General features: G+C 43.7%; 1 protein-coding gene across 6 annotated transcripts in view; it reads left to right on the forward strand.

The window, feature by feature from the left end:
- Positions 1-1,631: 1,631 nt before the first annotated feature.
- The window catches only part of Ppp6r2 (protein phosphatase 6 regulatory subunit 2), an 83,163-nt gene continuing 72,077 nt past the window's right edge, over positions 1,632-12,717 (forward strand). For 5 of the 6 annotated variants that reach the window (XM_051189625.1, XM_051189628.1, XM_051189627.1 and 2 more), the window contains exon 1: positions 1,632-1,853. The gene's annotated coding sequence lies outside the window, so the exon portion shown is untranslated. The remainder of the gene's footprint in view (positions 1,854-12,717) is intronic. The other variant, XM_051189630.1, reaches the window with a different exon arrangement.

Below are 12,717 nucleotides of genomic sequence, written 5' to 3' on the forward strand. Positions count from 1 at the left end.
ACAGAAGGTTTGCTGATGAGTTCAGTGTGGGTGCGAAAGGAGCAGGGGAATGCCCCAAGTTCAAGACCAGCTTGCACAATTTAACAAAACCTTATTGCCCTCAAAACAAATAAACTAAAGGTATTTAAAGACAAGATCTCATGTAGTTTAGACTGCCCTATATGTGGCCCAAGCCGATCTTGAACTACTGATCCTGCTCCTTCAGCCTCCCAAAAGTTGGGACCAAAAAAAAAAGCCAGGTGGTGGTGCACATCTTCACATCTTTAATCCCAGCACTCGGCAGGCAGAGGCAGGTGGACCTCTGAACTCGAGGCCAGCATAGTCTATAGAGTGAGTTCCAGGACAGCCAGGGCTGGAGATTTGGAGATGCAGCTCAGCAGTACTGTGCTTGTTTAGTACTGAAAAAATGGTGTGTGTGTGTGTGTGTGTGTGTGTGTGTACGCGTGCGCGCGCGCGCACGCGCGAGCGTGTATGTGTGTGAATGGCGCAAGGAGCTGCTGCTGACTCATGAACTCTGGTCTGGGCACAAAAATAGTGTAAAGGTCAGGGGCAGGGTTACACCTGCTCACTGCTGCGGTTTTTAGAACTATGGGTCATCTCCTGTATTTGGTCTCCCAGTACAAGTCTCGGCTAGCAGCACCTTCAGCTTTTGTATCCAGGGTAAATCTTACAAAGTCAATTTCAGTCAGGGTGGCCTGGGGAAAGCTGTGCTGCGGACCACCGAAAGAGACCTTGGCGGGAACCCAGGTGCCTCCACTTTCACTTTCCAGACCCGGGATGGAAAACGCGATCCTTCTCTCAAGCAGTGTCTCTTTGGCGCCCTCTGCTGAAGGAGCACAGCAGCACCATCTCAAAGCAAAATACTTGGAAGGGCCCAGAAACTCTCCCCTACCCCCCCAACTCCTTTCAGATATTTTCTTATCTGACCTGGAACTCGCTGAGTAGACAAGGCGAGCCTTGAATTGACAGAGGTCCTCCTACCTCTGGAATGCTGGGATTAAAGACGTGCGCCACTACACCCGGAGAGACAACGTTTTGCTTGCTCTTCTGTTTTGGTCTTTCCAAGTGCACCACCCACGCTGGGCTGTATTTTCTGCACAGCACTGGTGAACTTGCAGCAGAAAGGCAGTGAGTTCATAACTAGTATGTGTTGACACATTCCTTACATGTTTCATTTCTGCTTTAAATATTTTCCCACGGCGTACACTGCCACCGGAAACCAGTCTCATATTAGAGATTAATTTAATCTGAACTAATTCCAAGACATGTTACATGGACACGTTGTACAGAAACACTGTATAACATGTACGAGGCATTAAAAAAGAAGTGGGGGGGGGCTGTCCGCTACCCAGTTCAGAAACAGGATGGAGAGGAGATCTGCGTGTCCACCTGGGAAGACGACAGCACGCCGCTGCTCGGGGTGGCTGGAGATGCCCAGAGAATTTAACACAGCCAGCTCGATAGCGGAGGCACCTCGGGACAGAAAGCCTCGGAGGCCGCGTCCTTCCAGGGCTACTGGGCCATCTAGACCCCAGGCGTTGGCAGCGATGCTGAGCCTCCTCCCACGGCCCCGCCCCCGTCCGCGAGCGCAGCCCTGCGCGGAAGCGCGTCCCCGAGCGCGCGCGCGCTCTCGCCGCCGCCATTTTGGAGCGATCTCGCCCGCGGCCCCGAGCCGGTCCCGAGCGGGTCCCGAGCCTCCCGGCGGCTGCGCCCGAGTCCGAAGGCGCCGCTCCGCCGGGCCGGGCCCATGTGCGTGCGGCCTTCTCCAGGCCGTCCGCACTTCTCCTCTGCGAGCGTCCTGGCCTCCCTCGGGGTCTTGGAGGAGCCGCCACGACCCCCAGCCTGCGGGGCAGGTGAGTGCGGCCGCGCGCCTGCAGCTGCTTCCTCTGGCCCAGGGAGAGGAGGGCCCCCCCCTTCCTCCGTCAGTCAGCGTCCTGCTGTCACTCAGCACCTGCAGTCAGCGCCCAGAGAGTGGATCAGAGCCTTTGTCACCCTGCGCTTCGACAGGGGGTCAGCGCCTCCATCAGTGTGCTCGCTTGTCAGCCAGCACTCTCTACGCCCGTCATTCATTCATTCATTCACTCCATTCATTCATTCATTCACTCCATTCATTCATTCATTCCTCCCCACCCTCTCAGCTAACCGTTCTCCTTGTCAGTCAGCCTTCCTTAATGGACCCGCTCATGCCTGTCAGTGGTCGGCCAGTTTCCCCTCTCTCAGACTCTGTCAGAGGCCTCCTTGTCCACCTCCCGGTTGTTCACCTCCGTCCCTGTCAAGGCCCCTCCCCACTGTTAATGTCTGTAAAGGTGTGGTGGACCTTGGGTATAGGGTAGGGGGAGTTGTCAGTGTCCCAATACACCTTCCTCATCAGTGGCCTACTGTTAGTGACCTTTCCACCCATCAGTGCCCCCTCCCTCTCTGCCCCGCCAATGCCCACCGCCACGCGCCGACTTTGTTTTTGTCCTTTATTTCCATCTCACTCTTCCAGTCATTCCCTAGTAGTCATAGTCACCCACTGCCATTGTATCACTTTCCCTGGCTTATCTCCCCCTCCCCCATCACCTCCTCCTTACCCCATACCTTCTCTAAGCTACCCCCATTATGGAACCTCTTCACCCGATCTTTGGATCCTTGCAACTCATGACTCACTTGCTAAGGACTGGTTCCAATTTATCACTGATCTCTTGCCATTCACCACCAGCTCTCTCAGTCTGTCACTTTTTCCAGTTCTTGCCTTGCTCTGTAGCCCCTCTCCTCAATTTGTCATCATTCTCATCCCTAGGCCTTCCTTATTCCAGGCGATTAGACTTTCACTCATATCTTCATCTATGTCTTACTTGACAGTGCTGCTGACTTCTTAGCATTTCATCCCACCCCCCTTTTTTGGGACAGAATTTCTCTGTGTAGCTGTCCTAGAACTCAATCTGTAGATCAGTCTGGCCTCAGACTCCGAGATCTGCCTGTTTTTGCCTCCCAAGTGCTGGGATTAAAGGTGTGCACCAGCACCACTGGCTGAATTCCTCATTGTTATCTGTTCACAGGATTTGCCTGCCTTTGCCTGGGATTAAAAAAATTTCTTCTTGACAGGTGGTGGTGGTGGTGGGGTATGCCGTTAAATTAATCCCAGCACTTGGGAGGCTGAGGCAGGTAGATCTCTGAGGTGGAGGCCAGCCTGGTCTACAGAGCTACACAAAATAAAAACAACAAAAAAGTTTTCTCCTCCAAGTTTGTCTCTTCCCTTCTAGATCTTCCCTTTGACATCTCTACTTCTCATGCAAACTAAGCTCTTGAAGACATGGGCTGCAGAGATTGTTCAGGAGTTAAGAACATTGGCTACTCTTCCAGAAGACCCAGGTTCAATTCCTAGCACCTACATGACATCTCCAGTTCCAGGGGATCCAGCAGCCTCACACACATACATATAGGTGGAACACCAGTCAATGCTCTTAAAAAAAAAAAAAAAAAAAAAAAAAAAAAGCTAGCTATAATGAGGAGGTGGGGTTGGGAGGGCAGGGCCTTCAGGGTGAGAGAACCCAGATGCAGCGAGGAGATGGGAAAGGCCCGGATCTCTTGCAGGAGCTAGATAATAGTGGTGTGTCTACGTTAAGGAGGAGCTTGGTTTAAAAAGTTGGTCTTCTAGTTAACCTTACAAACACTGATGAAAAACTGGGTCTTGGTGTTTTTATGAATTGTGGCACATGGATTGGAGGGGTTTAAACCTCAGCAGTTGACTTTGGGCAGTTTTTCAGAAGTAGAGCTGTTGGAACTTCTTAGAGAAATAACACTTGAGCTTCTTAGAGAAGTATGTAACAATTGAAGAGAAGTTTGAGGGAATGGGAGGGCTCAGAGTGATTTCTAGCCTTCTTGAGGAACAAATGGTGGTTGGGCAGTGGCACTGTTTAATTAAATGGTATAGTGGTAGATGTGAGGGAATTATTACATGTTAGAGAGAGAAAGCAAGGCTTTCTTTTATCTGAAAGTAGTGGGAGACATCTAAGAAATCCAGGAAGAACATATCTTACAGAAAAATCTGGAGCCCAGAGGAGAGATAAAGCTGAATGTACAATTTTGAGCAGGGAGATAATGGTTTGTTTTTTTTTTTTTTTTGTTGTTGTTGTTTTGTGGTTTTTCAAGACAGGGTTTCTCTGTGGTTTTGGAGGCTGTCCTGGAACTAGCTCTTGTAGACCAGGCTGGTCTTGAGATCCGCCTGCCTCTGCCTCCGAGTGCTGGGACTAAAGCTGTGAGCCACCACTGCCGGGCAAGGGAGATAATGTTTAAAGCTTTGTAAATAACTGTCTATTTAGAGCACACAGCATAATGTTTGGGCATTTATACTGTGCATTTCTCTTTCTTTTTTCTTTCTTTCTTCCTTTCTCTCCCTCTCTCTTTCTTTCTTTGGAGACAAGGTCTCTCTGTGTAGCCTCAGCTGTTCTGTAACTTGCTATATAGATCAGAACTAGCAGAGATCTGCCCCCCCCATGCTGGGATTAAAGGCATGTACCACTATGCCCAGCTCAATATTTAATTCATATGGAAATTTTTCATCTAGTCCTCAGGGTAACCATTGACTATAGGGGCCCTAATTGTAATTTCCCTGCTTCACAGATAAAGAGACTGAGGCCAGAGAGCCAGGACTGAACTGCATGCAGTTTGGCTCCGAACCCCCCACCTCAGGAAAGGGTCATGTTTAAAACATTTAAACTAATAACAGCGATGACTGATTATAGTTATCTTCTACCATGCTTGGCAGGCCCAGCTATTCTTTAAAGTATGTTATCCATATCTTCCTATTTAATCTTTACAATAATTTAGTAATGAGATTGTTCTTCTTGAAAGATTAAACCCTGCGTTTTATGTATGTTGTCAAGCACTTGACCAACTGAGCTACATCTCAAAGCAGGATCTCATGTAGTCCAGGCAGGTAACTGAAGCTGGCTTTGAACTTCCAATTCTCCTGTTTTACCTCTTCTGTACTGGGATTACAGGGATATGCTACCATCTTTGATCAGTAGTTACTTTTTTTTGTGTGTTGGAGGTTCGAGACAAGGTATCTCTGTAGCTTTGGAGGCTGTCCAGAAACTTGATCAGTAGACCAGGCTGTCATGGAACTCACAGAGATCCACCTGCCTTTAACTCCTGAGCACTGGGATTAAAAGTGTGTGTGGCTGCTGCCACCCCCACCCCCACCCCACCCCCCATCCCTGGCTAGTAGTTACTTTTAACATTCCTATATATGAGGGCTATAGAGATGACTCAGTAGGTAAGAATACTTGCTGTGAAGGTAAGAGAACCTGAGTTCAAATCCCCAGCATTCACATAAAAGCTGAGCATAGTTCTATCTGCCTGTAACCCAGATGTTGTAGGGTGGAGGCAGATGGATCCCAGGGATTCTCTGATGAACCAGTCTCCTCAAAGCCCAAACCTAAAATCTGGCGATAAGCTTCTGGCTCAGTGAGATACCCTACTCCAAACAAACAAACAAACAATTGAAAAATGATAGAAGACACCTAATATCCTCTTCTGGCATCTGCATGTTCATGTGTGTGACCCCCCCCTCCCTCCCCACCACATGCACATACATACCACATACAAAATAATTATATGAGAGTACTGAGACTCAAAGTAAGTAGGGTATCTGAGGTCCAAACAAATAAACCAGAGTTCTGGTTCAACCCAGACTCCAGAGATTATACCTTTTGCTGTTGCAAAAGGATAATATGACTTCTCAGGGCATTTAGCATTCTCTTCCAAGGCAATTGATTTTTCTATTTTCTGAGGATAGTTTATTAACAGATAGTTCTGTTCATAAATATGTTTGAGAAAACAAGGTGTGTATTTTATTGAGTTGAGTTGCATAACTGGCACGACACACTTAATCTCAGCTCCTAGAGGTCTAGAGGTAGAGGTAGGTAGATCTTAGAGTTCAAGAAGCCTGGTCTACATAGCAAGTTCCAGGCTAGTCATGAGACAGTTTTAGTTACTTTCTGTTGCTGTGACAAAATGCTATGACCAAGACAACTTATAAAAGAAAGCATTTAATTTGAGACTCACAGTTCCAGTGGATTAGAGTCCATGTCCATCATGGCAGGGAACATGGTAGCAGGCAGGCAAAGCATGGCACTGGAGCATTAGCTAAGAGCATATGTCTTGAACATAAGCGTAAGTAGAGAGAGCTAACTGGGGATGGTATGGGCGTTTGAAACCTCAGAGCCCATCCCCATTGATGCCTCCTCCAACAAGGTCACACTTCCTAATCCCTTCCAAACAGTTTCACCAACTGGGGACCAAGGATTCAAATATATGGGTCTATGGGACCATTTTCCTTGAAACAGAGATCCTATTTTTTAAAAAGCCAGGAAGTGGTGGCATACACCTTTAGTCCCAGCATTGGGAAGGCACCCGTCCTCTTAATCTTAAAGTAGTTAATGTTCTTATTTCTGTCACTATAGGTTAATTTTCTAGGTCCTCAGACTTTAAATGGAATTGTAAAATACATGCTCCTTGCAGGGAATGACACACACATGTAATTTCAGCAATCTAGGTTTGAGATAGGTGCATTATGAGGCTACCCTGTATAAAACAAAACAAAAAATTCCTTTCTATGCCAGCTTATCTTGCTAGTTTTAGAATAAGCTCTCAAATTTATTTTTGCTGTGCTTTTGGTTGGTATTATATATAATCTATAGATCAAATTCAGAGTTGTATTGAGTCTTTATGCATTTAATTTTTAAAAATTATTTATTTTCATGTGCATTGGTATTTTGCTTGCATGCATGTCAGTGTGAGGGTGTCAGATCCCCTTGAACTGGAGTTACAGAAGGTTGTAAGCTACCATGTGGGTACTGGCAATTGAACTCAGGTCCTCTGAAAGAGCAGCCAGTGCTCTTAACTGCTGAACCATATCTCTAGCCCCCTATGCATTTAATTTTATTTCTCTATTTATTTAGATTTTTTTCTTAGCAATATTTTATGTTTCCACTGTAAAGGTACATTTTTTTATTTGAATTATTCTGAACTGTTTTGTCTTTTAATAGTATTGTAAATGTTTTTATATTGTTTTCAATTATTTGTTGTACAAAGATATATTTTGGGTTATGTATAATGCTAACATATTCTGCATCATGTGTAACTTACTAGTTCTCATAATATATCCCTTTGGATTTTCTTCTTACATAATTATATCTGCAGGTAAATTGATATTCCCTTTGTTTTACTTTTTTATTGCATTGAATAGAAGCCCCCAACAGTGTTAAATAAAAGTGATAATAATGGGCCTTCAACGGTTGGGAAAGTTGCCTTTATTTCAATTTTGTGAGAGTAAAAAATTACCACGTATTATTATTTTGTATATATAATATATGAGTATGTGTGTGCCATGGTGTGCATGTGGAAGTCAAGGACAACTTGGTGAAATCAGTTCTCTCTTCCACCTTTAAGTGGGCTCCCCAGATTAAGGTCACCTGGCTTGTGCAGCAAGTCATTTACCTGCTAACTGATCTCACTGGCCCCTGGAATGCTTTCATAACGAAAGAGTATTGGATTTGGTGAAATGCTTTCTCTGCATCAATTCAGATGGTTATTTGATTTTCATCGGTTTGTGGTATGTTATATTGATTGATTTTCAGATGTTAAGAATAGTTGCATTCTTGGGATAAATTCTTCTTGGCATGATGTCCATTCTTTTATTGTGTATGGTTTGGTTAGTAGTGTTTTGTTCAGGATCTTTGCAAATTTATGAAGAGTTATTTATAAACACCCAGATTTCCTTCTGTCTTCTTTTCTCTCCTTTCTCCTCTTCCCTCCCTTTTCCCTTTTCTTCCTTTCTGTGCTAGGATCAAATCTTTTGTATGCTTAGTAGTGCTGTCTCATGTTTTTTGGTTTTTTTCCAAGACACGATTTTTCTGTGTAGCCCTGGTTGTCCTGGACTCACTCAGTAGACCAGGCTGGCCTTGAACTCAGAGATTTGTCTGCCTCTGCTGTGACCAAAGTACACCAGCACCTCCCCTGTGGGTTTGTTTTTTGGGGGGACAGGGTGTCACTTTGTAGTTCAGGCTGGCCTTAGTGATCCTCTTGTCTCAGCCTTCCAAGTACTAGAACTAAAAGATTTGAACCACCACTCTAGGAAAAATCCCATATTATAAATATCTATGTAATCATTTTGGCAGTATTGAAATCGAACCTAGGGCCTTCTGTATGTTAGGCAGGTGCTCTGCCATTGAGCTATATTCTCAGCAAGTCTTTTGTTGTTGTTTTGTTTCTGGAGACAAGAGTCTCATTCTGTAGTTCTGGCTGGCCTGAAATCACAAGGACCTTTCTGAACCTCTGGAATGCAGAATGTAAGCCAGAGGTATGAGCCACAGTGCCCAGCTCCTGACTTACTTTTGAGATGAGGTTTTGCTCAGGCTGGTTTTAAGACCCTCATGCCTTAGCTTGTGGATGCTGGGATTTATTTATTTATTTGTTTATTTATGATAGGGTCTCATTAAGCCTGGGCTCACCTCAAACTCTTGACTTATCTATGAGAGAATGACCTTGAATTTCTGAACTCCATTCCTTCTGCTATTACTTTCTGTGTGCTGGGATTACAGCACACCTAGGGTTTCATCTAGGCTGGGTAAACATTCTATTAACTGATACATATCTTTAGACCCTGCCCTTCTTCTTTGAAAGATTCATTGCTGAATGTAGAATTCTTGTTTGACAACCTTTTGTCTTCAAAGAACTTACTTTATTGTTTTTAGTCCCTACTTATAATGTCAGTTATTATTGTTTATCTAATAATTTTTTTTTTTTGCTGTGCTTAAGGTATTCTCCCCCGCTCCCCCTTTAGTTTAACTGCATTTTAGGTATATTTATCCTTTTTGGACTGTTAGGTTGATATATTTAAAAACTAAAATGGCTGGATATAGTGGTGTATACCTATAATCCTACTTGAAACTGAGACAAGAGAATCTGAAGTTTGAGGATAGACTCTGCTAAATGAGACTCTGTCTTAACAAACAAAACAAAACAATACCAAAAAAAAAAAAAAAATACAAAAAACAGGGCTGGCAAGATGGTTAAGAGCACTGACTGATCTTTCAGAGATCCTGAGTTCAATTCCCAGCAACCTCATGGTGGCTCACAACTATCTGTAATGAGATCTGGTGCCCTCTTCTGGCCTGCAGGCATACATGCAGACATGACACTATATACATAATAAATGAATAAATATTTAAACAAAACAAAACAGACAAAAAACAGAACATCCTAGCATTCGGGAGTTCAAGGCTACCCTGGCCTACATAGAGTTACAGGCCAGCCAGGGCTTCATTGTGAGACCCTGTTTTAGACAAATAACAACAACAAAAGATATTCCTTGTTGTACTTTTGGGGGCTGGAGAGATGACTTAGCTGTTAAGAGCTCTGACTGCTCTTGCAGAGAATTCGGGTTTGGCTTCAGCAACCCACATAGCAGCTCACAACCATCTATGACTCCAATTCTAGAGGAACTGATGCCCTCTTCTGGCTTCTGTGGACACTAGGCAGATACTACCATCACCTGGCTGGAAACATTTTTACCGTTGCCATTGAGTAACTTTTGGGGCTTCATTTTTTTTTTTTTTTTTTATTTCTCCTTTGGGACTCCAGGTGTGTGTGTGTGTGTGTGTGTGTGTGTGTGTGTGTGTGTGTGTGTGTGCGCGCACGCATGCTCGTATTTTAATTTTTTTTATAGTTGTATGTTTTCTATTTATCTTCAAACGTTGCTACCTTTTTCTGTGTCTGTTCTATTATTAAGCATGTCCAGTAACATTTTATTGCAGATACTGTTTTTCTAGTTCTAGAGTTTCATTTTTATATGTTTAAATTTTTATTTTATGGGTGATTTACTGGCATATTTGTCTATGTACCATTTCCTGTCAGGTGCCCATAGAGGCTAGAAGAGTGTGTTAGATCTCTTGGAATTGGAGTTATAGATGGTTGTGGGCCACCATGTATGTGCTGGGAATCAAACCCCAGTTCTCTGGAAGAGCAGTCTCTGTTCATAATGTCTGAGCCATCTCTCCAGCCTCTGTCTTTTTTGTTTTTGGAAGCTCTCTGTATAATCAGGCTGAGTGCTCCCTCCCCACATGCTGGGGAAATGTGCATTTTCATGTATTTTCTTTGCCCTTTCTGGTCTCTTCCAAAATCCTATGAACAGATATTAATGCTGTTTGAAGTTTTATCTGGCAGTTTCAATGTATGGTCTTTTGTAAGTCTTATCATTTAATTTTCCTCTTGGTTGTCACATTTCCTTCTTCACATCTCGAGTAATTTTCAGTTGTGTAATTGACATTATGGATATCTAGAGACTGTGGTTTATGTTATTTTCCCTTAAAGATTTTTCAGTCTTGTGAGATATGGTTGGTACTCCAAGGACTGAGGTTGGAGAGTTTCTTAAAACCAGGGTATTTGAGATCAGCCTGGGCAACAAAGTAACATTTGCTCTTAGCACACACACATACTAATAACATACAAACATATACTTAAAAAAGTAAAACAATAAGCAACAATAATAGCAACCCACTGAGCTTTTTTTTAATATTCAAAATGGACTTATTTTAAAATGTTGCAATAACTACTTTCAGACTTAAGTAAAATTAAGTACTTCCCCCCCAATGAGGATTGAGAATTTTTTCTCCAGACTGGGTTCAAGTAGCCAAGGCTGACTGTCCTTAAACTTACATTGTGTTTGAGGTTGAACATGCATGCTTCTCTGCCTCCAAGTGCTAGATTACAAGTGTGTCTCACAATGCCAGACCAAGTCTTTCTGTTGTTGTATAGCAGCATTGTGCTTGGTAGACAGTTGGCAACAAAATATTCTGTACAGTTTTTTTTTTTTTTAACTGATAGGTATTGAACCTAGTGCCTTGTGTAGTGTAAGCATGTACTGTATGACTGAGTTACATTCCCAATAAGAATGTTGAGTGGGAGTAGAAGGTGGGGTTGTGGTTTGGTCAGGCTGTTAAATTATGGGGACAGCACCTTAATACCAGGGAGACTTAATTGTGGACTTTGCCAATGTGGATTTTTTTGCTTTTGACATAAGTTCTAGGTCACAGCCATTAGTTCTAGAACATGGTTCTTGACTTCTAAATTGTGAACCTTCTGGATTACAATGGAAAATCTTTCTAATTTGGCAGAACTTGGAGTCCAGATTTTGTCTCTTAGGATCTGGATAGCTTTCACCTTGTTACAGCTGCTCTTGAAGTCATGTGTCTCATACATTCCACTGATGGCATACTCATGACAGCAGCAACCTTTCGTGTTTTTTCTTATTTTACATATCCATTCTAGTTCCCTCTCTCTCCCTCCCTCCCTCCCTCCCTCCCTCCCTCCCTCCCTTCTTCCCTCCCATGGCCCCCCAACCTCCCATATTATCCCATTCCCCCCACACTCCACAGGGAGGGTGATGCCTTCCAGAAGGGATCATCAAAATCTGCCAAGTCATTTGGAGTAGGGTCTAGACTCTCCCTCCTGCCTCTAGGCTATGGGAATATCCCTCCATGGGGAATGTGCTCCCAAAGTCCTTTAGTGCACCAGGGATACATCCTGGTTCAACTGTCAGAGGTCCCTTAGACTGCCCAGGCCTTCCAACTGAGACCCACATACAGGGAGTCTGAGTCAGTACGATGCTGGTTTCCCAGCTATCAGTCTGAGGATCCATGAGCTCCCCTTGTTCAGGTCAACTGTCTGTGGGTCTCTGTAGCCTGATCTTGACCCCTTTTCCTATCATTCCTCCCTCTCGCAACTGGATTCCAGGAGTTCAGCTCAGTGTTTAGCTGTGGCTGTCTTGACTCTGTCTCCATCAGCCACTGGATGAGGGCTCTATGATGGCGTATAAGTTAGTCATCAATCTCATTATCAGGGAAGGGCATTTAAGATAGCCTTTCCACTGTTGCTCAGGTTGTTAGTTGGGGTCATCCTTGTAGGTTTCTGGACATTTCTCTAGAGTCAGTTTTCTCTTCAGACCTATAATGGCTCCCTCTATTATGGTATCTCTCCTTTTCTTTCTCTATTTTTTTTTCTCTTATATATTTGTCCCCCAACTCAATCTTCCTGGTCCCACATGTTCTTCTCTCCTCCCCTTCTCTTTTTCCTAACTCCCTCTCCACTCACTGCCTCCCACCACTCCCAATATGCTCAGGAGATCTTGTCCCTTTCTCCTTCTGGGAGGGACCTTATATGAATCTCTTAGAATCCTCCTTGTATCCTAGTTTTTCTAGTGGTGTGAATTATAGGCTGGTGATCCTTTGTTCTATGTCTAAAATCCATATATGAGTGAGTAAATGTTCCTCTTTTTGTGACTTGGTTACCTCACTTAGGATGGTTTCTTCAAGTTCCATCCATTTGCCTGTGAATTTCAAGATTCTTTTGTTTTTTTCCGCTGAGTAGTATTTCATTGTGTAAATGTGCCACATCTTTATCTATTTTTCAGTTGAGGGGCATCTAGGTCAGCAGTCACTTTCTACTTGGTTCCTTGTAGCTTCATCTGTTGTCCCATCTGGGGATTTGGGGGGAAATTTAATACAAATTTGGGATTTCCTTACTTGTTGGAACTTCTTTTTGTTTACTCTGAACTTTTTTTTGGAGGGCATATTCATGCATACATGAGTAGAAGGACCTGAAAGGCCTGAAGCCAGGTCCCCAGGAACTCACATACCTGTTTTTAATATTTTGTTCAGTGTTTATAATTAC

This window comes from Phodopus roborovskii, unplaced genomic scaffold (assembly GCF_943737965.1).
Source record: "Phodopus roborovskii unplaced genomic scaffold, PHOROB, whole genome shotgun sequence".
Lineage (NCBI taxonomy): Eukaryota > Metazoa > Chordata > Mammalia > Rodentia > Cricetidae > Phodopus > Phodopus roborovskii.